Source organism: Mauremys mutica, chromosome 1 (assembly GCF_020497125.1).
Source record: "Mauremys mutica isolate MM-2020 ecotype Southern chromosome 1, ASM2049712v1, whole genome shotgun sequence".
Taxonomy (NCBI): domain Eukaryota; kingdom Metazoa; phylum Chordata; order Testudines; family Geoemydidae; genus Mauremys; species Mauremys mutica.
In genome coordinates this window covers 348,818,919-348,846,599 of record NC_059072.1, presented here as the reverse complement: position 1 = coordinate 348,846,599, position 27,681 = coordinate 348,818,919, and the positions used below count along the sequence as shown (strand labels likewise).

Sequence of the window (27,681 nt, the reverse complement as noted above, 5' to 3'; positions counted from 1 at the left end):
CCCCAGGAGCTTCCCAGATGAGACCATCTGGAAGGAAACATGGCAGAGACAAAGAAAGGGAAGAAAAGTTCATCTCTTCTCTCAGACCATTTTTTGTTAGTAGCCATCAGATGCAGATGCATCTTTGCATGCTTATGATCTTAAACATCAGCTTGATAAGGCTGAATATCCAGAGATGTGAGAGGGTTTCCAAACAATAACAAACAACAACAGAGAAAAGGCAAGTCTATACTTTCGGTTGCACAGAACGAAGACATCACAAATCCATTCTTGCCCTGTATTCCCCTGGATAGAATTCCACACTACCTCACTTCTTGAGTAGTCATTACACCTGTGCAATGTGGGTGTAACAACCATTTTGCTCTGGTACAACTGTACATCCATTCAAGTGTAAGTGACTATACAAGTAGTAGAAAAAGTCAAGCTCTCCATCTCGCCTCTCATTTTCTGTCTCTCTTCCTCTCCCTTCCCAGGTCTAATCTCCCACGTAAGATGCAATCACCAGAAGGAAACACAATCACACTTAATCAAGGCCAGCAATAACATGCCAACCAGCAGAGGACAGGATTTTGGAGAATCATGTGAAAGACTTGTACATTATCATTCAGATGTTTATTCCATTTTGTATTAGGTTCTGCTCCATATTCTTCTCTCCCCCCCACCCTCCCCATATACACACACTTCCTTTTTGGAATTATATCTTTTAAAGACGGTTCTATTCTGAAAAGAGTGACTCTGTAGAAATGGCACCTTCTTACCTCAACAGAAGATTCCAAGTACACTGAGGCTCATCTGCTGGCCCCAAAAATAAATAAATAAATAAATAAATTTCCTGATTTTTTTACTCCATATAGACCTACAGAGTCAGAATATGTGAGAGAGTGAGCAGGATTGTACTCTTGCTTGTGGATCATCAACAAGATTGTATGCTAAGTTTCAATCAGTTACACCTGTGCACTATTCCTCTATTTAAACAAAAAAAAAATCACACTCCTAACCAAAAAAAGTGTGTAGATCAGGCTTTAGAAATGCCCGAAAATGGGCTGGGCAGCCTAACCAATGGGTCAGTGTTATTTACAGTATCGGCTGGACCTATAATCTGATCTGCTTGAAGAAAGTTAACATTTGACTGAACACAGTTGAGCGGCTGGGCCATTTTTATTAGGGGCCAGCCTGAACCCCAGAGTTTAAAGCAGGATTCAGAACCCTTCTCGGAGATCAGCAATGTTCCTCTGCAGGATTTTGGACACAGACAGGCACACACTTACAGGATACTCAACTCTGGGGTTTTATTCAGATCCCAATAGAGATAGGAGCCATTTGTAGAAGTAAGCTGGATTCCAAACCCCACTTCCTGAAGTTCAGGATGTTCAGAGTTAAGGTTTTGGCTCAGGCCCATCCCTGATTTCACCCTCACCCCCAAATATCATCCCCAAAATTTTTAAGCTGCCAGTAGGTAAAACAAAAGGTTTTAAAGGATTGGGCAAAGAACACAACATTCCTGTCTGAGTGCAATGAAAACAGTTTGAACAAGCTTTCAAAGGTCATTATCATAACAAACAAGTCATCCATTTTCAATTAGAGCTGCGCAATTCAGCTCATTTCAAGCCCAATAGTTTTGTTAAATTTGCTCAGTTTCCCTGAATGGCTTCCAGAGTACTAAGACCACCTTGGCCCCCCACACTGGCTGACACCCAAAGCCAGGTCAAACTGAGCAGTTTGGCTGAGTTTTGCTTTGAGATGATGAGGTTCTGGATGTCTTTGTACATGGAAAATCTGAGAGCATCATTTTTTCCAGTTACACCACATTCCATGGAGCACCAAACTCTGTATGAGGCAGGAAAATGCTCATATTCCCAAGTGCATTACAGTTATAAGTGTGTCTTTGTCCTAAAGGATCATTCTGACTGAAAATGTTAATTAACTGAATTGCTTCATAACTGTGAAGCAACCTGTGGAAATTGATCTGTTTAAACGGAAGAGAAAATACACACAGGCCACCCAGGGCCGGCGCAACCCATTAGGCGACTGTTTGGGGGGCGGCGACCGCAGCAGCCGGATCTCCGGCCGCCCCGGTCATCGGCAGTATTTCAGGGGCGGGACCTTCTGCCGCCTCTGTCAGGGGCGCCATTTTGGGGGCGGGACCTTCCGCCACCTAGGGCGCCAAAAAAGCTGGCGGCGCTCCTGAGACCACCTATGGCAAGCAATATGGCTTTTCCATCTAATACTTATGACTTCTGTTAAGAACTCCACATATTCTTTTGTCCTGTCATTTTTGTTGATTCAGAATTCCAGGATCAGTGCAAGGCATATTAGCTGTCAATCAAATAGATGGGAGACAAAATAGAAGATATTACTGCAGGGAAGGAAACAGTTGATATTCCTTCAGCACTTGTCAATACCTGTCACCTTGAGAATAACTCTTCTGGGGAGTTTTTAAAGCAGTCTATAGAAAAAGTTCTCTCTGCTATAGACTTTTATTGGACTCTCACCCACACCAAGAATTTCTATAGAACTATTAGTTTCATTTCCATTCAGCCCTATAAGGTTTTTCCAAGAGCGTAATATAGGTGTCTCTAGAACAGTGGTTCTCAAACTTTTGTACTGGTGACCCCTTTCACACAGCAAGCCTCTGAGTGCGACCCCCCTAATAAATTAAAAACACTTTTTTATATGTTTAACACCATTATAAATGCTGGAGGCAAAGCAGGGCTTGGGGATGGAGGCTGACGGTTCACGACCCCCCAGCTAATATCCTCACAACCCCGTTTGAGAACCCCTGCTCTAGAACAACAATCTTTGCAAATGGGTAGCACTTATCCATAGCCTCATTTCAGAGTGGTGTGAACAGAGAGAGATGAAGTGTTTTGAGCAAGGTCACAAAGCAAGTTAATGGCAGAGAGGGGAACAGATCTCCAGACTCCCAGTGTGGTGCCCTGTCCCCTGGAACATGCCATCTGCCCCTCCTTTCCTCCTCTCCACAAGAGAGACTCCCCATCAAAAGAAGCAGGTTAGTTTGTGGTTATCAGATTATAAACCTGTTCCAACATTTTTCCCTTCTACGATTAGAAGTGATGCTGAACTGTGGAGTCCAGGTACAGATCTACATTCTTACAATGTTAGGAAGCATTTTCATTTTAGCCATTAGAATTAGAGAGGGTTCTGACCCAAAAACCGGCTCCAATTCAACCCCTTTCTCCTCATGAAGATTTCCGACAGTTTCTGCACTTTGAGCAACGTAAAGTCCCTAAAGCTCTTTCACAAACCAATCATAAAATGCCACCAGATCAGAATATTCGCATTTAACATCCATGTTGCACTTGCACTACACTGGAGTAAATGACTGTACATGGTGGAAGGCAACAGGGAACCAGATCCTCTTATTCTGCTTTCCATAGTCCATTTAGAATATGAGCTCAAAGATATTGGTTCAAAGCTAGCTCAGCTCTTCTGGCCCATGCTGTGACATGACCATCAGCTCCCTTTTCCTCCACTGAAGTATGTAATATGCGCTGAAGTACATTCGTTTACCCAGCTTTCTTTCAAACATCCCAAGAATATCTTTTTGAACGGCAATTTGCTTATTCTCGACGCCCTCTCAGCATATCCCAGTTTATCCTCATGTCCCTGTACAGGTTTTATGTAATCCTAGGCAGACTTAGATCCTAACAGTGTCATTAATCCACTAATCCAATTCAACCGACAGGTGCCTGGCTGAGCTCACGGGCCCCCTCAGGGACCATTCCTAACAAACCTGTCTCACATCACTACCCTTCCCCATCCAAGTGGAGTTAGCAGAGGCTCCAGAAAACAATCTCCTGAGTTTCTAGGCCCATCAGGTAGCATCTCCCATGACAGAGAACAGACAATATTCTGTTGCAATGAATACAAGAATGATCCTTCATGTAAACTCCAGGACGTGTCCCAACCTTACAGTTTTCTGGCTCTCCAGCTCCCAAAACTGTATAGTGCATCCCTGCACTGCCTAGAATCACTATATAATCTCCCTGTATTTTCTCTCAAACTAAGCAGCCATGGAACAAACTGGTAACTGCATTGCACATCACAGCCCAGTTTACATAAAAACTGTCTTTCTTTGTGTAATCTTTCCCCAGAGCTGCTCCTAGCCCACTTGTGCTCCTACAGTAAGGAGAAGGCCACAACCTTCTGTTAATCCCCCGCCGCCCCTCGCACAGAATCTCCCAAGGGGCCAGAAACAGGGAAGGGGGAGAGATATGCCTCTGCCTCAACCCTGGCACTGCCGCCACCTGTTCCTCCTTCCTACATCACACCAGAAAGCTGTTCTCCAGGGTGAGTCACCTCTGCCTTGCACCTTTGGGTAATCATTTACATCTGTGCACAGTGGATGTAAAAATGCAACCATGCTGGACTGGCGGCATTTTACACCCACTTTGAACAGATTTAGGTGGTCGCACATGATGGAAGGTGGTGGAGAATCAAGCACTCTGAATCGGCCCCAACGACCCATTCTTCAGAACACCGATTTACAGACTTTAAGAACAAATTGTTTTAGATGGACACCACTCAGAGGTTCCAGCCCAGATCATGGTTTGTAACTTACTGGAGAATTCTAAATTGTCTTTTTGGTTTTTAAATTGAAGAATCCATTTACTTACCATAAAAGGAGAATGAATTGAGTCAGGCATAATGCAGGCAGCTGCTGTGGAAGCACCACACAGAGCTCTGCCTCTGCCAAGAACCATAATAATTTTATTTCTGAAGCACCTGCTGGGCAAGGTGCTTGGGGCCCTGCATAACGTTAAAAACCAGGATCATGTACAATAATTACAAGAATTGGAAATGAATAAAAACTAACCGAAGGGTGCTCCAATGCCAGGAAAAGAAAGGGGACTTGAGGAAGCAATAATATGAGGCCCAACAATGATTGTTAGTAAGTACCTTCGGGAGAAGATGCCCTGGGGAATCCACTATGCTTGGCAGCAGGCTCCCAGGCCTTTAGATCCATGCTCCTGGATTTGAACCACCTGTAGTTTATTTGTTACTGTTATTCAACTATATATCTCAATATTCTCCAAAGCTGAGTTCTGCTAATTAAGATATATGAGGAGGAAAGTAGTGGGTCCGTCTGTTCTATTCAACTCCATAAACAACATCACACAAAACTTAACTGACAGAGCACCTGGAAAATGACAAAACACAAAAACACCCTATCACCAGTGGGTGAACTCTTTTCACAAAGCGATCACTATCTCCGACCTATCAGTCCTCATCCTCAAAGGAAACCTGCACAACACTTTCAGAAGACGAGCCTGGGAGCTTAAATTCATAACTCTGCCAGACACTAAAAAATCATGGATTGAACAGAGACATTGGATTTATGGCTTATTATAACAATCTGTAACCCAGTAACCCCCCTCATTTTGTCCTCTGACTGCAGAAGTGTTAAGGGGCCACTCTACCTTGAAATGGTCCCTTACAATATGTGGTAACTACTTAGGCTAAACAATCTGTTCCCCCTCGCATTTAGCTGTGACACTCGAGTACCTTTCCCAGAGCTGAAGAAGAGCTCTGTGTAGCTCAAAAGCTTCTCTCTCTCTCTCTCTCTCTCACCAACAGAAGTTGGTCCAATAAAAAATGATTACCTCACCCACCTTGTCTCTCTAAAGCACATGAAGTCAGATTTAGAAGTATAGTCTTTATCCTTAAACGTGTGTGTTACCCAACTAGTACATTTCTTACAATTATAAAGACAAATGCTTTAAGCTATTTCTCTGCTACCAAAAACACTACGGGCTTCTGTTGCTTTTACAAAGCAATCTGCAGCATAATATTCAGACACTGACTTTCCAAAAAACCTAACTTGAGACTGTTCCCCATTGAATGGGAGAGGCTGACACTACAAGGTCTTCACTGTCCGCACAATGTCCTAAGAGTTCTTTCAAATTAAAATGTACATTAATATTATGTTTGCGTCAGACAGACCAGACGGACAGCAGCTGCAGATATGCACACACACAGCTAGGGCTGCTAAAGACCTCTAAACACATGCCAGGTTCACAGGAAGACCACTTTTCATCTGCTCATTTTGCACACGTGAAAAAAAAGTCAAGGTCAGCTACAGAATTTCTCCACTCTGCAATCCCAAGTTTAGCTTATTTTGAATTTCGATACAGAGACTGGAGCTCACACAAGGAACACACCTTTCTAGGGCCAAAACACATTATGGCTCTGGCCTAAAAACCCAAACATTCTAGTATTACCTCCGCTAAAGAATAATGCAAATGCTACTTGAAAAAGTGTAGATAAGAGGAAGTTGTTTTACGAAAGTGTGTGTGTCTCAGGCAAATAAACTAGATCAGGCCCTTGAATACTGAAGCCAAGAGATTAGTAGGATTTAAGAAGTGACTGGGCATTTATATGGATATATGAGAACATCTGCTGTTAGACCCCTTATACATTTATATCCAGTGTAAGTCATCATGCTCTAAGCCAGAAGTCCATTACCAACTGTCTGAGGTTAGGAAGAATCTTTCCTTATGAATAGGCTATTACACAGTTGGCATCTTGAACCACTCTCTAGAATATCTGATACTGGTCCCTGCCAGAGATAGAATAATACTAGATGGGCCACTGGTTTGATCTTGTATAGCAGTTCTTAAAACCCTTTTTACTCATTAAGGTTCTCATTTACTTTAATAGCATTTGGCTCAGACTCTAAGGGTCCGTCTACACTAGCAGAGTTACAGCACCAGCAGTTACAACGCCGCTCAGAGAGCACTGAAGGGAAACCTCTGTTGTGTGTTCACACTGTCAGCTGCCTGCACAATAGCGTGTTCATACTTTTGCCACTTGCAGCGGTATTCAGAGCGGTGCACTCTGGGCAGCTATCCCACAGAGCAGCTCTTCCTCTTCTGCCGCTAAGAGTTGTGGGAAGGTGGAGGGGGTCGTGGGGCATCCTAGGTCCTGTCCCAATGCCCCATAATTCATTGCTTTGCATCCCAGAAATCCCTGTACTTCCATCCGCATTTGGCACCATGTTTCAACAGTTTGTGTACTGCACGCCCTGCCTCTTTTGGGCTGCAGGAATGGATCCCAAACTGCTAACCAGTATGCTGGTCGTTCTGACCAACACGTCATGAAGGGCAGTGGAGTTATTCCGTAAACTACAAAGGCAAGAGCAGTTCGACATTGATCTCACCACGCATAGTAGGTACAACAAGATTATTCGTGGTATTCACAGAGGTGCTGAGCACAATGGAACGCTGCTTTTGGGCTTGGGAAACAAGCACTGAGTGGTGGGATCACTTCGTCATGCACATCTGGGATGATGAGCAGTAGCTGTAGAACTTTCAGATGAGGAAAGCCACATTCACGGGACTGTGTGATGAGATGCACCGCAGGGTTGGGGCAAAGGACATGAGAACGAGAGCTGCCCTGCCATTGGAGAAGCGTGTGGTGATTGCACTGTGAAAGCTGCCTACTCCAGACTGCTACCGATCGGTCGCTAATCAGTTCGGAATGGGAAAGTCGACCATTGGACTTGAGTTGACGGCAGTGTGCAGGGACATTAATCGCATCCTGCTCTGAAAGACCATGACTCTGGGCAATGTGCATGACGTGGATGGCTTTGCAGAAATAGGCTTCCCTAACTGCAGAAGGGCGATAGATGGCATGCAATTCTGGCACCAGACCACCAAGCACATTAATCGGAAGGGGTATTTCTCAATGGCTCTCCAGATGCTTGTGGATCACCGTGGGCATTTCACGGACATTAACGGAGGCTGGTCCGGAAAGGTGCATGACGCATGCATCTTTTGGAACACTGATCTGTTCAGGAAGCTGCAAGCAAGGACTTTCTTCCCGAACCAGAAGATCACCATAGGGGAAGTTGAAATGCCCATTGTGATCCTGAGAGACCCCACCTACTCCTTAATTCCGTGGCTTATGAAGCCATACACGAGGCACCCTGACAGCAGCAAGAAGCAGCTCCAACAACAGGCTGAGCAAGAGCAGAATGACTGTTGCGTGTGCTTTCGGCTGTTTAAAGGCCTGCTGCTGATGGCTCTAGGGGAGGCCAGACCTGGCTGATGACAATATTCCTATGCTTATAGCCGCATGCTGTATGCTCCATAATATTTGTGAAGGGAAGGGTGAAAGCTTCACTCAGGGCTGGACTACTGAGGCTCAATGCCTAGAGGCTGTGGCCTGGTCTACACTACGAGTTTATATCAAATTTAGCAGCATTAAACTGCATTAACCCTGCACCCGTCCACACAATAAAGCCCTTTATATCGATATAAATGGCTCTTAATACCGGTATCTGTAATCCTCCCCGATGAGGAGAGTAGCGCTGAAATCGGTATTGCCATTTCGGATTAGGGTTAGCGTGGCCGCAATTCGACGGCATTGGCCTCCGGGCGCTATCCCACAGTGCACCATTATGACCACTCTAGACAGCAATCTGAACTCGAATGCACTGGCCAGGTAGACAGGAAAAGCCCCGCGAACTTTTGAATTTCATTTCCTGTTTGCCCAGCGTGGAGCGCCGATCAGCACAGGTGACCATGCAGTCCCAGAATCAAAAAACAGCTCCAGCATGAACCGTATGGGAGATACTGACTCTGATCTCTGTATGGGGAGATGAATCTGTTCTATCAGAACTCCATTCCAAAAGACGAAATGCCAAAGCATTTGAAAAAATCTCCAAGGCTATGATAGACAGAGGCCACAGCAGGAACTCAACACAGTGCTGCGTGACAAGCGTAATGGAAAGCCAAAGAATCAAATGGACGCTCATGGAGGGAGGGAGGGGGGACTGAGGACTCGAGCTATCCCACAGTTCCCGCAGTCTCTGAAATCTATTTGCATTCTTGGCTGAGCTTCCAATGCCTGAAGGGTCAAAAACATTGTCGCAGGTGCTTCAGGGTATATGTCGTCAATCTCCCCCCTCCCGTGAAAGAAAAGGGAAAAAAATCGTTTCTCGCCTTTTTTCAATGTCACCGTATGTCTACTAGATGCTGCTGGCAGACACGGTGCTGCAGCGTTACACAGCAGCATCCCATTGCTTTCCCTTCCTGATGGCAGACAGTGCAATAGGACTGGTACTGGTACTCGGTGAGGTCAGCCAGGAGCACCTGGGCAAAAATGGGAATGACTCCCGGTCATTCCCTTCTTTAAGCTTTATCTCCTGGAGATTCAGTCCTGCCCGGAATATCATAGCAGCTGGAGGCTGCGCTTCTCCCCGCCTCTTAATGTCTAATGGAGATTCAGTCCTTCCTGGAATATCAGAGCAGCTGGATGCTGCCTCCCCCACATTTTATCTCAATAAAGTCAGTGTTGTTTCTTATTCATGCATTCTTTATTGCTTCATCACACAAATGGGGGGATAACTGCCACGGTAGCCCAGGAGGGGTGTGGGAGGAGGGAAGCAACGAGTGGGGTTGTTGCAGGGGCACCCCCTAGAATGGCATGCAGCTCATCATGTCTGCGGGATGTCTGGGGCCCTGACCCAGAGCAGCTGTTTGCCTCTCTGGTTCTTTAGTACACTTGCCTGATATTCTAGGCAGGACTGACTCTACCTTTAGACAAAATGTAAAGAAGGGAATGACCTGGGGAGTCATTCCCATTTTTGTCCATGCGCCCCCGGCCGACCTCACCGAGGCCAGCCAGGAGCACCCATGACAGCAGCAGACGGTTCAATAGGACTGGTAACAGTCTCTGCTAACTTGCGAAGGCAAGTGAATGCTGCTGTGTAGCACTGTAGTACCGCGTCTGTCAGCAGCATCCAGTAGACATACGGTGACAGTGAAAAAAGTCTGAATGGGCTCCATGGTTGCCGTGCTATGGCGTCTGCCAGGGCAATCTAGGGAAAAGGGCGCGAAATGATTGTCTGCCGTTGCTTTCACGGAGGGAGGATTGACTGACGACATTTACCCAGAATCACTCGCGACACAGTTTTTGCCCCATCATGCATTGTGATCTCAACCTAGAATTCCAATGGCGGGGTAGACTGCGGGAACTATGGGATAGCTATGGGATAGCTACCCACAGTGCAACACTCCAGAAATCTACGCTAGCCTCGGTACATGGACGCACACCACCGTATTAATGTGCTTAGTGTGGCTGCATGCACTCGACTTTATACGATCTGTTTCCAAATACCGGTTTCTGTAAAATCGGAATAATCCCGTAGTGTAGACATACCCTGAATTTGAACAGCAGGAGACCAGGGCTATTAGAGGAGCACAGCGTGGGGCCATAAGGATCAGCGATGACTTGAGTCAGCAATTTGAAGCTGAAAGCCACTAATATTTGTTGCTATGTTCAGGAGTGCAGTGCTTGTAATGCTAGGAGCTGATTGTGATTGGTGCAGACGATGCACTATGAAGGTTTAAGAAAACTGCCTGTTGCTTTTCAAAGCTCGGTTTGCTTTCAGTTAATAGAGTAAAGATTGCTTTCAAACCAGAACAATTATTTTATTAAAAAACAACAACCGAAGGAGAGAGACAAACCAAAAAAAAACCACATCAGCACTGAGGGGGGTGGGGGAAAGGAGGGTTCCAGGAGGAGGTGGGGTCCCAGGACAGTTAAAGATTTGTGTATGTCCAGGTAAAATATCCAATCTTCTCCTTTGGAGTACAATGCAGCGGATACTGTACTTCAGCAGGGCTAAACTGCAGAGGTATGGGTGTTGAGTGTAGTGGGTACTGACAGTCCACAGTGCTGTACTGTACTGTGATGGGGAGAAGCGGAATGCCGCAGGTACAGACTGGAGCCAGGAGGTTGATAAGTGTGTGTTGGCGGTGTCGGGGGCGGGGGGGAGCATGGGAAAGAGTGAACGAGCCCCTGATGGCGTGGCTGATGTGATTAGGTCCTATGGCAACTCTGTCCACATATCTATTCAAGTGGCACCGTCATAGGACCTAATCACATCAGCCGTGCCATCAGGGGCTCGTTCACCTGCACATCTACCAACGTGATATATGCCATCATGTGCCAGCAATGTCCCTCTGCCATGTACATTGGCCAAACCGGACAGTCTCTATGCAAAAGAATAAATGGACACAAATCTGACATCAGGAATCATAACATTCAAAAACCAGTGGGAGAGCACTTCAACCTCTCTAACCACTCAGTGACAGACTTGAAAGTGGCAATTTTACAACAAAAAAAATTTCAAAAACAGACTCCAAAGAGAGACTGCTGAACTTGAATTAATATGCAAATTAGATACAATTAACTTAGGTTTGAACAGAGACTGGGAATGGTTGGGCCATTACACTAACTGAATCTATTTCCCCATGTTAAGTATCCTCACACCTTCTATGGATCATCTCGATTATCACTCCAAAAGTTGTTTTTTTCCTCTTGCTTATGATAGCTCATCTCAATTGATTGGCCTCTTACAGTTGGTATGGCTACTTCCACCTTTTCATGTTCTCTGTATGTATAAATATCTTCTTGCTGTATGTTCCAGTCTATGCATCCAATGAAATGGGCTGTAGCCCACGAAAGCTTATGCTCAAATAAATTTGTTAGTCTCTAAGGTGCCACAAGTACTCCTGTTCTTTCTACCTAACTGTGTAAGCAGCTACACTACAATGTTCCTCCCAAAGATTGAACACATTGTGACATTACTCAGGGTACAATCTGAACCACTGAACAGCTGTGTCCCCTCAATTCTCCAACCTGGGGTGCCTTTTACACTGCTTCACTGTGAGAACATCCACTCCTGGTCTGCTCACACACAGCTTCTAGCACGTAAATTACTCCCACCTATACTGCATGAGTCTATGGCCAGCCACTGTCGATTTACACTGCAGAGAAACACTAGCAATTTCCCAGTCCCAGACTTGCCCCCAGAAATGTGCATCTTCTACTGCCCAGCTTTCTCCTTCTGGATTATACAAGCGCACAGAAAGTTCATCATTTTTATAGAAAGTGATATGCAGAAATCCTGTTATCTCAGATGGAGTTTTCCAAACACTTCAATACAATCACATTGGTTTAGATAATACAGTACCCGATGTTATAACCTTCAAGACCCATTTGTGTCATGTAAGCTGCTCCCACGCCCGCTGAAAGTAGTGGGGAGAGGCCCAAAAAGGACGGAGGTCAACTGTTACAGCTGAACATACAAAAACCAGGGCTGATTCAGTCCCTCAACCAGACCATCAAAATTCTGATGAGGAAGGTTGAATGGTTGAACAAGATGTAGTAGATGGTCTCTCTCTGAAACCCTCGTTTCTTCCCACATGGCTACGAAGGTCTTTCAAAACCAGAAAACTGGACAGGGCAGGATCTCTGGGATGTTTGGGATTTATTATATTTCCATTTACTTGCAGGTATATTAATCCCAGAAGATTGCAAGGTGGCTCTGGAGTATTTCAAAGTGTAAAATGACTCATTGGTGGTCTCAGCAAAGAGTTTCAAAACAACAAGAGGAAGATCCTCAACTATATTTTGGATGCCCCTAAGGATCCCAGACAGCTGGAGCCAAGATGCCCAACACATGACAACTGCTGTGGAGATGGAGTGAGCTGTAGCATCAGTGGCAGCCAGAGCAGCTTATAAAAATGTTCTAGTTATAACCTTTTGGCTATGACGGCCTGGAACTGTTTGTGATGTTCTGCTGGAAGGTGTTCAATAAACATGTGAGACACGAAACAGGCGGTGTGATTATCAAATTTATAGGGCAAAATACAATTTGGTATTCCAAACTGCAGGGTCACAGATGAATAGCTCTTATGGCCAAAGAGGTCATATGGGGTCGATTTAGCATGGGGCTATCTTTCATGTTCATTTACAGCTTCAGCATTCAAGGAGTTAGGTATGTGGTGGGGGGAAAAATTCAGACATAATTCTTGGTTGGGCTGGGACAGAATACTTTTTTGTCAGCACACAGAGGGTGCTGTGGCTGAGGTCTGCCAGATGGTCTTGGCAGAAGGGCCTGGTTAATGGGCAAGGCCACTCGGGGAGACAGTGCTGTCTGCCAAGTGTGCTTTTGTGTTGTGACTCTCCGACTTCTTTGGGGGGGGGTTATCTGCAAAGAATCTCCTACCCATTTCGTGAGGTCCTGAAACCATTTGAAGTCATTGGCCAGAGAGGGTGGGGAAGGCATTGTGGCCTTATCTGGGGAAGAAGAGGAATATTAGTCTTTTGGGTGGCCTCCTTGTCTGCTACAGCCTGTTGCTCTTCAAAGGTTTCCTCCAGATGCTCAGGTAGTTAAGGAGGAACAGATGGAGTAGGAGACTGGCAGTCCCGATGAGAGAGGCTAGGGGCTCTTGAGAACTGCTGCCAGTAGGCAGCCCCCGACAAGGGTCGCAATACGACCACTAAGTGGGACCATAAGGAATACAGAGTGGAATTCATGGCCGCTCATACCAGTGATGGGGACTCAGATCTGTCCCCTACCTGTGAGTCAACCCTCTCCTTGTAGGTGCCAGGGAAAGGGTTCATATAAAGGTAAGTAGGAGGGTCTTGCACCAAGATGTGAGAGACTGAGGAAAGTTGCTTCTCATCATCCAACAGGGGAGCTCTGCCAGAGAATGGTCAGGGCCGCCCAGAGGATTCAGGGGGCCTGGGGTCTTCAGCGGCAGGGAGCCCCCGCCCCTGAATTGCCACCAAAGACCCGGCACTTCGGCAGCGGGTCCCGGGGTGGAAGGACTCCCCCGCCGCAGGGTCTTTGGGGCACTTCGGCGGCAGGTCCCGGAGCGGAAGGACCCCCCGCCACCAAATTGCCACTGAAGACCTGGAGCAGAGGAAGCTCTGAGGGCCCGGGCCCTGCGAGAGTTTTCTGGGGCCCCCAGAGCAAGTGAAGGACCCCACTCCAGGGGCCCCGAAAAACTCTCGTGGAGGCCCCTGCGGGGCCTGGGGCAAATTGCCCCACTTGTCCCCCCCTCTGGGCAGCCCTGAGAATGGTAGGGAATCAGGTGGTACCAGAGAGACCTGTAATTCCAGTGACCCTGTGGATGTTGCTACCAAAGCACTTGGTACCCATCAAGAGGGGAGGCTCTGGCTCATTCAACAAAAATAGGTCTTTCCAATATCTAAATTCCTGCAGTACCAGATGAATTAACAGTACTGAAGTAGGTCCCTTGCAGTGGCAGGTCAATGGTACCAACAATGTTGACTGTTTCTAAGCTATCATGGGCTGAAGCAGTTGCTTGGACTTCTGTGGTAACTGAGGGAAATCACAATTCAGGCTACCAGAAAAAGTAACAGGAGGCCCAGCAGTACCACCTTGTTAGCAGCAGGCTGCTTGTCTCTGCTGCCCCTGTCACTTTTTATGGTACCGACGCTGACTTAGGTACTGAAGCATGCTGAGGGTCATGGCTCCTAGAGGAACTCCCAGTCTTAGGAGTGTGATTGATACAGGAGGACCCTGGAGTCTTAATGGTATCCAGACCAGAACTTGAGGTCTTGGACAGATTGATTTTTGCAGAGACTTAAGATCTCTTTGAAGTAGGCTCTTTCTGAGGAGAACTAAAACTTCTTTGCTCAGAGACTTTCCCAGCACCTTCTGACTTTTCCCTTAAAGGTCTAGGTGAACGCAGCATCAAGGTAGACAGGGCACTATGGTCGCTGGGAGACTATTGTATGGGGGCGGGTTCCCTGAGCTGGGTCTGAGGTCAGGCGAAGGGGTTGCTCCATCATAAGGCATTCCAACCTAATCTTCTGGTTCATCCTGGCCCAGCTCTTAAGGTCGCTTCGGAGGGACGTGCATGTCCCCCAGGCAATAAATGCACCAGGACTAACCCCTGCGGACCAGGATAGCCTCCTGGCAAGTAAGACAACATGTGAACCCAGGTGATCCTGGCACACCCCCTCAACAGAGAGAAAACCTCCCCGGAGGAGTGGGGGAAATAGAGAGAACAAGAGATTGCAATCCTATGTAGGAAACAAATTTAACTAAACACTAACCTCACTTAACTAAAGGCTAGCCGAGGCAAGCCTGACAATGGAAGTGAGCACTCTGAATGCTCAGACCAAGGTTACGTAAAAGGAACTGAGGGCAGTCTGCCCACTCAACCCTATATAGCCTCGGTGTGGGGCACAAGCCTGTGTAAGGTGCCTCTGCAAGCCTTCCAAACGCCTCTGCTCGAAGACACATGGAGCCACAAGGCACCCGAAGCAGAGCACCCACAGGGACACACCACTTGAAGAACTTATTGCTGTTCTTACATACCACAGAGCTGATTTATTTTTAACCTACATAAAGGTGACCTACAAAGGAAACAAAAACTGGTTTTGTGTCATGTTTGGCTTTTCACATGTATACAGGAGGCGTGAAAGGTTGGGGGTGGAGGGGCGTATGTTTTCTTCAGCGTGGAAAAACAAGTATGCTTCTTTTGCCTTTAGAAACACCAAGTGTGGCCTTCTTTAGTTTTGCCGTTTAGACTGCTTGGACAATCCCAAATGTGGACTATAAGCTTTGGACTTAAAGGGAGTCAGAGGGTGGGTGTGTGTGTGATGTCTCCAGTATCACTCATGTATCTGTCCTCTATTTGTTTTTTCTGAAAGACTTTAGACAAAACAAATATTTAATGTAGAAAGCAAGCACAAAAACAAACTTGAAGGTTGGAGGGAAGGAAGCAGACAGTACAAGAGTGCTTACATAAAAGAGTGACAATCCTAACACTTTTCCTTGTCAAGTTACATTTAAAGTGATTAGTGTCAGGGCTTTAATTAAAAACAACAAGGAGTCCTTGTGGCACCTTAGAGACTAACACATTTATTTGGGCATAAGCTTTCATAGGCTATAACCCACTTCATCAGATGCATGGAGTGAAAATACAGTAGGCAGATATAAATATACAACACATGAAAAGATGGGAGTTGCCTTACCAAGGGGGTGGGGGCGGGTCAGTGCTAATGAGGTCAACTCAATCAAGGTGGATGTGGGCCATTCCCAACAGTTGACAAGAAGATGTGAGTACACTGCTTCTAGATTTAAGGGAGAAACCAGCCTCCCAGACTATATACATATTTAAACAAATGAAGATACAGGGTCAGCTTAATGTTGTGCTTAAAAATCTCTTAAAAATCTTGTTTGGAAACATCAGCAGGGAATTAGGACAGGTCCTAAAGGAGCAATTATGTTCCTACTCTCAATGTCTTTTGGCACTGGATTGATGGCACAGGGAGGAATACTTTACAAAGAGGTGACATTCATTAAATTGCTAAGAAAGGGAGTCAGAAATATACAAGTGATGGATTAAAATAGCAAAGTACAGATATTTGAAGGAATCGCGGGTTTTTATTAACCCCTTTATTAGAAAGATGTGCAGTAGATTGAGAATTTATTGAAACCAGAAATAAAAATGTTTAAGTGGTTTTATTAGGTCAATGCAACAGCAATCCAACATGCTCATTTATTGTCCTGCAGCACTTCTTCCTGCCGCCGAGCAGTTTTACATCTCTCTCTCGCTCTCCCCGAGGATGCCTAATGGACATTTCAATGGATATATGGAGCTTTTGCAGACTAAGCAGTGTTGTTACTGCAACTTCATTATACTGCATTTTATAAAGGCAGTATTACCAACTCCAAACATTCAACAAAAATAATGAGCTGGGTTCTCAGAAGTAATTTTTTTTTTTTAAATCTAATTTTATGTTCTTAGTACTTGCTTACTGGTTTTCACATCTGGGCCAATTTCTGAGCTTTTCTCCATAGTCATGAGGGCGAGAAACTTACCGTACTTTGTTTTTTAAACAAATGCCAAGACACTCAGCAAACTGAATGCCTCCAGGAGGCAGGACTAAGAAAAGCTACCAAATATCATGACACTCAGGCTATAGAGCGCAAGAGATAGAAACACAATAGAGACCCTAATAAAAGTACTCATAAGGAAGAGCGGATGCCTTAGGGGTCAGTGGTGCACAAACTTTTACAGTCATGCCCCCTTTACCATTCACTGAATTTGTCACATGCTCCTGCCCCACTACGTGGAATGTCAAACTGGACAGTTTTTGCAAGTTGGCAGAAGGAACGAAAAAAATTGTTTTTATTACTAAATGTATAAGTCCCCCTGCAGCAGCATTGGGATCCCACAGGACACGCTGCCATCATAGTGGGATAAAAATTCAATAAACAATGTAGGAGCAGGTGGGAGTGGGTATTGTGGGGTGGGGCAGGAGCAGGATTAAAAAAATAGTCCTGCTGCACCGCAAACAACATGAACACCCTGGGCAGCAGCAGCCACTCTCCAGCCACCCAGCTCTGTAGGCAGCGCTGCCGCCAGCAGCAGCACAGAAGTAAGGATGGCAATGGGGTACTAGTCAGTCTGCAGTAAAACGGGTTATTTGTGTGTTTGTTTTTTAAAAGGGCAAAAGGCCAAAGTTTCTTCACACACCCCAGTTTGAACACCACTGCCTTAGCTCAGAAATCAGAGTGTCATCGGCATTTATATCTAGGTTACCCCTGCAAGTTAAGTTCCGGTATAGAATAAAAACTGTTCCCATCTGGGAGCCTGTGTGATCCAGTGACAAGGATTCAGGAGCCCTAAACCAGGGGTCCCCAACACAGTGCCCGCAGGCACCGGGGCATCTAAATGCACCCGCGTCCTGGCCAGCAGTCGAGCATCCGCCAAATTTCTGTGGCATTTCGGCAGCGACGCCGCTCGATGACGCCGCTTGCCACTGACAAGTAATGTCATCGAGAGGTGTCACCGCCGAAATGCTGCAGAAATTCGGCGGCATTTTGGCAGATGCTGGACTGTTGGAGACCACTGCCCTAAACAGAGCAACTAAACTACTTTCTTACTCCTAGAGGTCAGCATTGATGCACGGTGGCAGGATAGGGTAAGGAAAGCATCAATGGACTTCTGTGGTGAAACAAATAATTTAAAGTCTCCTGGGGAGTCTGGCAATAAAATTCATACGAACATTTGTGAAAGGAAACAGTTATTCACTGGTGATAGTCATTCGCTACAAGATAATCACCCAAGACAGTGATCCATCCAATATATCATTTTCATTTTGCATCTTACAATTTTTTTTCAGATGGAGGCTGGCTATTCCTAGGACAATTTCTGTTTTTTAGAAACAGGCTTCCAGAGTTTAGGAATTCAACACATCTTCAAAAAACCCTGTAACATTAAGGGTATTACTTAACTCCATAAAATATAGGAATTAGTATAGATGGGGATTCACGTTGAAAATCCAGCACTCAATCTTTTTAACCACTAAGGTCCATCAGGTCACCAATACTGCTTGGACCAAGATAGAGCATCAAACAGCAAGACCAGTGGTCTTCACAGGCAACATTTCCCTGTTGAAGATGCCCTCCAAAGCAGAAGAGAACTGCTTTTTTCTCTCCCTTCTTTAAAGTGTGCCTAAAGACATCATTTTTTCCAAAAGTTCCTGTATTACTTTAGTTGAAAAGGCAGGGTTATCAAATCCTTAGAGAAAGTTTCTCTCACAAGTGTTTTAGTTAACTAAATATCAACCAAACCAGAAGTGACAAAGTTTTAAACGTTCAAGTAAAAATCCCTTCCCCTCTCTAACCAGGTTGTTCCTCTGCAGTGCCCATAATATCATAATCCTACCATTTCTCCAGTCACCCATAGATTCTTCTAGGGTAAAAAAGACCTGACTCTACAGTGTTAAAAACAACAAAAAAATAAAACAAAAAATCCTCCAAGCATTATATATATATATATATAAAATAAAAGCCTTCCAGGAGTGCTTTATGAAGCAGCAAAGCAGACAAGCCCATTTCTCCCCCACCTCCCCTTTGCTGGTGACCTTTAACTACAATATCATTGGTCCAGTAATAGAACACTCATATTTGGCACCATCTCACTGAATGCCTCTTGGCTAGTAAATGCTGCCAGTGTTAACCCCCTTGGTGTCACTGGTCCATTAAGAAGAACGTGTTACACAGCAGAAAAATCTAGGCTCCATCAAGATTTAATATGTTCTGTAGTTTCTGAAGGAAATGAGCATTTCACCCACCATATTTATTTGCATTACTTTCTTTCCAGAAAAGATGCACAATGTAATGGAGTTTTATAATTGAGTGTCTTATTAATTTTAATAAACTAATCAGTATCACACTTCAAAGCCTGATAACATATGGAGATATACCTATCTCATAGAACTGGAAGGGACCTGAAAAGTCATTGAGTCCAGCCCCCTGCCTTCACTAGCAGGACAAAGTACTGATTTTTGCCCCAGATCCCTAAGTGGCCCCCTTAAGGACTGAACTCACAACCCTGGGTTTAGCAGACCAATGCTCAAACCAGTGAGCTATCCCACCCCAATATGTCAGTTTGCCTTTAATTCTCTTTAGATTATATGCTTATTGACAAGCTGTTACCTGACTGTTAGTTTTACCTTTGAATGTGAAGGGTCACGGAAGTTCAAGCTCAGGAGGCTCATTAATGTAATGAAGGGATATCATCAGGACATCATCCACTGGACCTGAGCTTTTTAATTCCAGATCCAAATAGAGGTTTCCCCAAATAAGACAAATTCTTGAAACAGTTTACAAAGGCAAAAGGTAAATCCAACATCACATGAAGTCTTTAAATTGAGATTGGATATATTTCTAAGACATGCTCTAATTCATTGACAACTTCCTGGGCTGAATAGTTTTCCCTACTATATGAGTGAACATTAATTCCCTCTCCAGCAAAAATCACTGGGTAAAAAATTCTAGTGTGACCTCCTGCCTAACACAGGCGAGAGATGATCATAGTGATCTCTGCTGGCCTTAAAATAAGCAATGTATGTGCATGTGTGGGCACATGCATGTATATAAAATGAGAATTATTAAAATCTGGAACCATATTTAGCATAAACAGTTTAAAAAAAAAGAGCTCTGACGAGGCATATGTATTTCACAAGCCACAAAGCTTTCTATATGCAAACAAAAGAACACATTGTAACAAACACCACTATCTGAAAGCCCCACTATCTGAATGAAAATGATTTCTCTTTCCCATCCCCCACTTCATGAATAAAACATAACCCATAATCCATCAGAAAGTAAAAGAGAAGTCATGCTAGATAGGGGTATGAAACGCTTGAGTCATTTGAGCTATCAGGTATTTTAACAACCATAAAACTTTAGTTTTATTGCATCAAGAAGACTGTTCCTCCTACCAATCTAGAGTTCAAAAAAAAAAATAATAATAATCCAAAGTCCATCACTGCCACCATGACAGAAAACACGTCAGTAGAAGGAATTATAACCACACCAAAGCTGGAACTCTTTGTTCTGACCTTTGGTATTTCTGTTTTTTAAAGTCAGTGATTGCACAGTTGACATTTCATCAACACAATCAGGGATGATGGATGGTCTTGTGCTGAAGGCACTCGACTGGGACACAGAAGATCTAGGTTCAATTCCCAGCTCTGCAACAGCTTAGACAAACCACTTACCTCAGTTCTTCATCTGTAAAATTGGAACAATAGTACTTCCTTTCTCCCATCCTCTCTCATTTGTTTAGAGCAGAGGTGGGCAAAGTACAGCCCGCGGACCTGTCCTGCCCAGCCCCTGAGCTCACGGCCAGGGAGGCTAGCCCCCTGCCCCTCCCCTGCTGTTCAGCCTTACCTCACTGCGCCGCCAGGCAGCTCAGCCCCAGTGCACCCCCTGTGGGAGAGCAGGGAGGGAGGCTCACCCACAGCCTCAGGGGAACAGGAGGGAGGTGCGGGCAGCAGGAGCACTGCGAATGTGGCTGGAGGACTCAGGAGGAGCACCGGGTGGCTGCTTTAAAGGGGAAACTGCCACTTCTCTCCAGGTCTTCCTCCTGAGTCCTCCGACCATGTTCACAGGGCCACATTCCAAAAAGGGCTGGGGGGTCAGATGTGAGTGAGAGTCCCGGGGAGCCTGTTAGAGGCAGGACAGTGGATAGGGGGTAGTCAGGGAACTGGGAGCAGGGGTATTGGATAGGGGGTGGGGTCCCAGGAGGGGGCAGTTAGGGGACAAGGAGCAGGGGGGTTGGATGGGTCGGGAGTTCTGAGGGGGGCGGGAAGTGGGCTGTTTGGGGAGGCACAGCCTTCCCTACCCGGCCCTCCATACTGTTTTGCAACCCCAATGTGGCCCTGCAGGCCAAAAACTTTGCCCACCTCTGGTTTAGAGAATAAGTTCTTCAAGGCATGCGCTATATATTATGTGCAATGCCAAGCACAAACTGTCAGTGAGGGTCTCTGGGTGCTACTGTCATAAATAATTTCAAATGCAGGAGTAAAACAGTATGCATGCTATGCTGTTATAGACTTTGACATGATCCGCCTGTTCCTGTGTCGAAGAAAGATACACAACATTAGGGACAGAAAAAGAGTGTTGTGCTAAATCTCTTAAAAAATAAAATAAAATAAAATCAAGCGCCTGATTCACCATATTAGGGCTGTCAGTTAACTCAAGCGATTAACTCAAACCAAATTAACTATCAAAAAATTAAAAACTGAGATTAATTGTAATTATCACACTGTTAAACACTAATAGAATACCAATTGAAATTTATTATAAATATTTTGGATGTTTTCCACATTTTCTAATATATTGATTTCAATTACAACACGGAGTACAAAATATACAGTGCTCACTTAATTTTTATTACAAATATTTGCACTGTAATAAACAATAGTATTTTTCAGTTCACCTCATCGAAGTACTGTCTGTAGTGCAATACCTTTATCGTGAAAGTCCAATTTACAAATGTAGAATTATTATTTTTTATGTAACTGTACACAAAAACAAAAGCCTACAAGAGCCTACAAGTCCTACTTCTTATTCAACCAATCGCTAAGACAAACAAGTTTGTTTACATTTGCAGGAGATAATGCTGCCCGCTTCTTATTTACAATGTCACCTGAAAGTGAGAACAGGTGTTTGCATGGCACTGTTGTAGCCAGCACTGCAAGGTATTTACGTGCTAGATATGCTAAACAGTCATATGCCCCTTCATGCTTTGATGTGTAGATTGCACTCTCTTTTGTTTATCTTTTTTACAATGCAAATACCTGTAATCAAAAATAATATAAAGTGAGCACTCTACACTTTTCACTTACAATGCAAAATACAACCAATATATTTGAAAATGTAGAAAAACATCCAAAAAGATTTATAATACATTTAAATTGGTATTCTATTAACAACAGTGGGATTAATTTGTTTTATCTCGTGATTAATTTTATCATTTGAGAGCCCTACTTTGTGGCACTCTTCCACTGATGTAACACCAGTGATTTCAGTGAAGATACATCAGTGTTGAAGTGGACTAAAGTAGGTACAAAGAGCACAGACCATCCAAAGACACTGTACTGGGGAAAAAGCTATTGTTTAACCTGCACCCCAGATCACATGCAAGAGGTCAAAAGAGCCCCTGTTTTAGCTTTAAAAACAGAAACCAAACATGTGGTTCTCCAGGTCACATACTCATTCTGAAGTCTGAATGATGACCTGAAGCACTGTAATTGAGCTGGATGCTTCCACAATGCCTCCATCCTCTCCTTCAATCCCCCTGTGACACACTGTACTTCAAAACGGCACCCTGTAAACCCACACTCATCATTCGTACATCATCATATTTCATACAAAGCATGCCATGTAAGATACCATATGAAAGGTTATGATCTGCTGAAACCCATTGTTCTGTCCAAATGTGTATATCATTAGCGTGTATAAAGTTATAAAAGTTGCTGTACGGTGTTACTGAAATATGCTGTACATTTACTAGTGACATACAAAGGACCTCCACCCAGAAGGGTGTTCAATGACCATTAATTAGCAGGGGAGTTGTAATCCAGGGATTTACAATTCAATGGGGGCTGCCCAAGCACCACACAATGGGGACTGCTCAACTCTATGACTCAGCTGCACAAGACTACACCAGGTTGATTGCTCAACCCAGTGACTCAGCAAAGCCTACCAGGGCAAGTGTCGTCCAGGCACATGGACTAAGGATATAAAATAGGGAACAGTAACAGAGGGCCTTTACCTTTCTCCTCCCCCACACCTATGCTAGAAGCAACAGCAATGCGGAGAAGATGAAGGTGATCTGAGGAGACTGGTCCAGGCTTAAGGAGAAGCCTGTGTGTTAAGAACTGTAACATCCAGTGGGCTGAGAAAAATGCTGATCTAAATACTGCCTAGTGTAATAAGGTTTAAGATTTAGATTGTACATTTATCTTTTATTTTCTTTGGTAACTTTCTCTGATGTTTTATGGACCACTTATAACCACTTAAAATCTATCTTTCTGTAGCTAATAAATCTGTTTTATACTTTACTTAAACCTTTACTTAAAACTTCAAAATGGCTTGAAGTGCTTGGGAAATCTCAGCTCAGTTACAAAGGCTAGTGCATGTCCTCTCCACATTGAGGGAGGGACAGACTGGGTAATAATCTTACACTGGTCAGGTTTCTGACCAGGGCAAGAAGGTGTAAGGCTGAGGACCTGGAGGGAATTGGCTGGAGCCTCTCTATTGTTGGTTCATGAGTGGCTGAGAGAAGCATTCATGTAACTAGGTTGGGTGTGTCCCTGCCTGTGTAAGTGCAGTACCTGCCAGACAACAGTGAGAGGGAGTGCAGGCTGGTGGGTCCAAGGGCTCAGCAGTACCCCAGTTCCAGGTTGCACCCCAGGGATCCCGTCACACCCTCCTGAAAACACACCTGAACTCAAAAGGCCTCTAAACCCTACCTCTCCCCATCCCAAATAAGCATTAGATAAAGGAACTTGCAATTCCTATGTGAACAGAGCACTTTGTCACTGGGCTTGCTGTTGCTTCCCCTTCCCCTGGGCTTCATGTACGCTGTCTGTTTAGACTATACGCTCTTTGAGGCAGGGATCCCACCCTCAGACTTTGCACTGGTGATTTTTTAAAAGTTACCCTTTCAAAAGAAAAGCCTTGCAGGACAGCTGCACCAAAAAGGGGAAAATCAGAAAGCATGTCTCCGTAAACAGGATTTAGAACTCAGGCCTGCTCCCTCTCAAGTCAATAGGAATATTGCAATTGGCTTTGATGAGAGTAGAAGGGCAGGCTCTAAGGGCAGGTCTACACTAAGGGCGGGGGTCAAACGAGGGTACGGAAGTTCAGCTACGTGAATAGCGTAGCTGAACTCGAAGTACCCTAGTTCGAACTACTTACCCGTCCAGACGCCGTGGGGTCGAAGTCCGCGGCTCCAAGGTCGACTCCGCCACCGCCGTTTGCAGTGGTGGAGTTCCGGAGTCGACGGGAGCGCGCGGGGAGTTCAAACTATCGCGTCTAGATTAGAAGTCGAACTCACCGCGTCGACCCGGCAGTAAGTGTAGACTAGCCCTCAGATACTACACTTATGAATGCCATATAAGTGTCTAGAGAGAGAGCAAAACATAGGACCAGTGATTTCCTCCATGCAAACACCACAGTATCTGACATAACGATTTTTCTGATCAGAAAAATCATCAACAACAAAAATAAACCCCAAATAGCTAGTAATAGTGAGGTAGATAGATGTTTGGAGTTCTGACCTATTTGGTGAGAGGGTTAGCACTGAATTTAAAACTGTTGCAAGCAAACTGATACAAAGAAAATTACAAACGATGAATATAAGTTAACTAATTATTGGGAGGGAGGGGAGGAGAAACCAGGCTTGACATCTTTGAGGTATTAGAAAATTCAAATCTTTCCATTTATATTTTCCCCACACACACAGTTCTTCCTCATCTGGGAAGAAGACCTGAAAAGCAGCTCCATGTAAGCTCCAAAGCTTCTCTCTCTCACCAACAGAAGTTTGTCCAATAAAGGATGCATCTCATCAACCTGGTCTCACCCATAACAGTCACTGAGCAGATGGTCAGTGCACTAATGTTCTTATTCTACAAGAGTGGTTTCTTCCTCAGGTTTAACTTATTTCAATACCACATATAGGAGGGGTACCTTAGTAGCTTTAGCATCACATTTGGAAAAAAAAAAATCTAGTCTCCCTGCAGAGTTCAGGTATGACAACTATCCACCCGGCTGTCACCCTCCACCCATCACTTTCAGCATTTCTGTAGTGTTGTATGCATACAAGGCCAAATTCTGGCTCAAGGTACAAAAGAAAAAGTACCGTAATCAATCTTCAAATAAATCAAACAAATACTGGAATAGCAGCATTAACATCTTCCTGTACTCTGGCTGTCCTCTCTCTATACAGATTACGCCTGCTTGTAGAAGCAATCTGCATTAAGAGGGGGTGGGAGGCATAAAGGAACCTCAACTGCTCAGTGGACACCTATAACGATTGCACCAAAGCCTCTTTCTGAGGGCAGGTCCACACTACCGCGTAAGGCGGTCTAACCTACATCGCTCAGGGGAGTGAAAAAGACACACACACACACACACACAGAGCAATGCAAGCTACAGTGACCAAAGCGTGTCATAGAACATACAACAGCACAGCTGCATCAATGTAGCACTTCTAATGTAGACCTGCCTGAGCCTGACAAGTGACAAGCAGCCTCAACTCCTCCTGAAGTCCCTGAAGATTGAGGGCACTCAGGACCTTGTAGGATAAGGCGTAACTCATCAAGCAGCTCCTAAAATAGTGGGGGGGGGGGGGGGCAAATGCAATTACTGTACTCAGAGGTTAAGTACTGTATTGGGATTACTCTCCAATTCCCAATGGAAAGAACAGACTTTCTTCCTTCTGTTCCTTGACTTGCTGAAAAAAATCTTTTAGAAGCATACCTCTCTCTAAGAAATCCTGCCTACTCACAACACCCACAGTTCTTTTGCTTTTAAAACTTGGCTAAGACTAAACAGCTTAACAATGCAGTTCTCACAATTATTACCACATATTAAAATGTACATAATAATCATAGCATCTAAACATAATTTGCACAGTTTAGTGCAGATGATGTTTCCCAAATATCGAGCCAAATCCTGAATAGAAACTGAATAAAAGGCTTCATCTTTCTTCCCAGGAGAAACTCTGACTGGAGGTTGGGAATGAATAAGGACTGAGTAATTGCCAGTGTGAACAAATGTTCTGTGACATCCAGACAGCTCACATAGCGCTGTGATTGTTAAAGCCTCTGGAAGAGGAAAGTAGCCAGAATCACAGTGGACATCACGTAGGAATATGAGGCTTTCTGAATCTGGGCAATTTCACATGGCAGCAATTTCAGAGTTGCAGAACGAGATAAAGTCATTCCTCCAGCGGCACCCTCCTGCGGCTGCTCCCCAGGGACAGCCTTGAAGAAAGCCACCCACTGACACACCCCCACGCTCCCTGAATTCTCTGCTCATCACATTCAAAAAGTTCAGTTCTGCTGCCCGAGTTCTCTCCAAGCACCAAAAATAAAACCCCAGAAGAGCTGCACTCTGCATTTTCACCCAACACCCCCCAACACTCGCTGCAAGAAGCTATACCAACCTCCTGCCCCCACCACCTATTAGCTCTGTTCACTGGGCACACAAAGCCGGGGGTTGTGGGGGGGGATCTCCATTCCCCAAACCCCCATCCTACTTGTGTCACTAGACATACAACTCGCTCGCTGGACGTGCAACCCCCTCCTCAGGATTCCGGGTCCCCAATTCTCTGTATTCACCCCCAAACCCCACACAACCCCCCCTCCCCACAGCTCTCAGCTCGCTCACCGCCTCAAAAGCCAGAACGGCGCTCGGACTCGTGACACGCTCGCTATTTTCTCTGCCCCATCAATTCAGCGCGGAAGCGTCTGCCAGCCCCGGGCACCCCCGTTGTTTCAGTTCACGGGACAAAAAGCCCAATGCTGAACCCCGCAACTGCCTCTTCGGGTCTCCCCCTTACCACACAATCCAAGCGCCCGTGCCCAGGTCTCTTTACCACTAGCTATGAGAAAGCAAAGGGGGGAACCCCCCACCCCCAGTTCTCTCCAGTCAATGAACCCCAACGGAGCCAGGAAAAGCTGCAGCTGCAGTTTAGAACCCAACCCCCCCCCCCAATACACACACACACACACACACACACACACACACACACACACAATCCCTTCGGCTCACGCTGCCGCAAGTTCAGGGGGACTAGGAACGAAGGCAGCTCCCTTTGTTAAATGAATGAGCGGCATGTGCAGGAGAAGCCGCCGGCCCCTCTCCCTTGGCTGAACGGGTCTCCCCAACCCCAGCCATGCGGCTTAGCCCGGAGCCCGGCTCGCCAGAGTCACCCACCCGCCCAGCCAGGGAAACTTGAAGGGGGAACTCCGCCTGCGCTGCGCCCTGGCTGGAAACTTGTCCGCCCCGGGGACTCCGGAGAGCGGCGTGGGAACGAGGGAGAGTCGCTCTCCCAACGCCCCCGGCCCGGGGAACCCCGGGGGACGCGAGGTGCCCCGCAAGCGCGCCGGGCAGGAGGCGCCCTGCACCCCCGGGACTCACCGGGGCGCGGCAGAGCGGTTCCCTCCCCTGGCTCTCGCCCGGCTGCTGCTTTCGCTTCCTCCTTCTCCCCGCGGCGCGGCTCTCTCGGAGCCAGGCAGCCAGCAGGCGCGCCCGCCCCGCGCTCCTCCTCCTGCTGCTGCTGCTGCTGCACGCCGCTCCTGCCGCCCCTATTGTCAGCACTACCTAGCCCCGGCGGCGGCCGCCGGCCCCGCTCCCCTCGGCTCTGCCCCGCCCTCCGCTGGGCGGCTCTCCCATTGGCCGCTGCGGGCCTCCGGCAAAGCCCCTCTCCCCTCCCCCCCCCGCCAGGCGGGTTGATGGGGATGGGCAGGGGAGGAGTGGGAGAGGGACGTGTGAGTGCGAAGCGAACGGCAGGC

At 45.9% G+C, this 27,681-nt stretch overlaps 1 protein-coding gene across 2 annotated transcripts in view; it reads right to left on the bottom strand.

Annotated features, from left to right (window-relative positions):
* PAK1 (p21 (RAC1) activated kinase 1) overlaps nt 1-27,441 on the bottom strand; it is a 117,460-nt gene extending 90,019 nt beyond the window's left edge. Inside the window, exon 1 of one of the 2 annotated variants that reach the window (XM_045021212.1) lies at nt 27,308-27,441. The gene's annotated coding sequence lies outside the window, so the exon portion shown is untranslated. The remainder of the gene's footprint in view (nt 1-27,307) is intronic. The other variant, XM_045021232.1, reaches the window with a different exon arrangement.
* Between the last annotated feature and the right edge of the window lie 240 nt (nt 27,442-27,681).